The sequence below is a fragment of the Poecilia reticulata genome, linkage group LG17, assembly GCF_000633615.1.
Source record: "Poecilia reticulata strain Guanapo linkage group LG17, Guppy_female_1.0+MT, whole genome shotgun sequence".
Lineage (NCBI taxonomy): Eukaryota > Metazoa > Chordata > Actinopteri > Cyprinodontiformes > Poeciliidae > Poecilia > Poecilia reticulata.
In genome coordinates, this window is record NC_024347.1 from 27,731,504 (window position 1) to 27,733,081 (window position 1,578).

Consider the following 1,578-nt stretch of genomic DNA (forward strand, 5'->3'; position numbering starts at 1 on the left):
GCTTCTATCTGGAGGGGTCAGCGGTCAGAGTAAGGTACCAACCTGGACATTAACCAGCCTCGTAACTCTTAGGCCTTGAGAGGAGGGCTGCCCGCTGACTTCACAGTCTGCAGCACTGAGATCAACAAATTTAGAAAAATCCATTGTTCTCTGGTGAGACGTGTCTTAGATGAAGTTAACTTAAACGTAYATTCTACATTTTACAAGTTAATGGTGAACATGATGAAAGAGACTACAGCTTTTAACATGTTTCATGTTTATATGTGTTTGAATAAGGAAATGATTTATGACTTCTTAAAAAGTTGGATAATAAGTGGCTAAAAACTATACGATGAAAAGAAAAAAAAAGTTATATGGAAAATGTTTGTGTATAAAGAAAAAAAAAACACAGAAAAGCAAGCAAACACTAATTGACTCTTATTTGCTTCTTTCCTTTTCCTCTGTCTGAGCCTCGCTGCGCTGCGTCTGACCTCTGACCTCAGCTCWGATCTGTCCTGCCAATCAGATGACGTCCCTCCTTTATCACCAGCCAGTTGACAAAGAAGCGAAAAAGGACAGGACGATTTGTACCACCTGGACACTGAAGGCAATAAAGTGTCCACTGGTCCTAATTCCTTGACATCTGGGAACTGCCATGCAGCAAAACTACTGTATGGAGTCCTGCTAGACRTTTGGAAAAAGAAAGCAAACTGAACTGTTTGCCGCTTGTTTCATTGGTGGACAAAGGGACGGTCTGGACAACTTATAAATAATCCAACACCGGCAAGTTGGACTGACAGGGAGCAGGAGAAGGGACAGAGGGGGAACCAGCTGCAGCGACGCTAGCAGCAGGAGCCGGAAGCGAGAAGTGAGACAGAAAGGAGAAATGCGAGATAAGTTATACACACACCGCTGTGATAAGAGAATGTGCTTACTAATCCTGTTTGCATATAGGAATTATCTATTTAGAAAAGAACATTTTGAAGGTTTTAAGGTACAATGTTAGATAAAAATCTTTCATTTTGTACCCGTTAACTCAGTCCTTAACAGAAGGACCAGTGATCTTCTTAGGGCCCACGAGCCGTAGATTGGGAAACTGTGAAGGAAAAATACTGTAATGGTTAAAAGTTAAGAAAGAAAAAAAAACTGAGTGTGATACGGCTAAATTACACCAACTAAAAAGGATTAGATTCAAAGCTAATAATGATTTGCAAGTGTTTTATTTTCTTTGAAATAAATACTAGTTTGGAACTAAATTAAATATCTCTAAGTGTTGAAAATAATTGATATTGCGGTGTTGAAATACTATGGAGTATTTCTTTGCATTTAACTGAAACATTTAACTTAGAGTTTAATTCTATAAAGAATCTACAAATTGATTGGGATTGTGTTTGTGTTTTATATTGGGATGAATGACAATTATTTTGAGAAGAGAGAAATTTTACTGCTAAATTGAGTAACGGATTAAATTATTGACCATTTAATTTAAAATATAAAAAAAAAACTTACATTGTTAACTTGCGAGGTTAACAATGCGAGGAAATGCGAGGTTAAGAGAAAGTCTGAGACTTTAAGCAACCTTGTAAACGGCTACTAAAA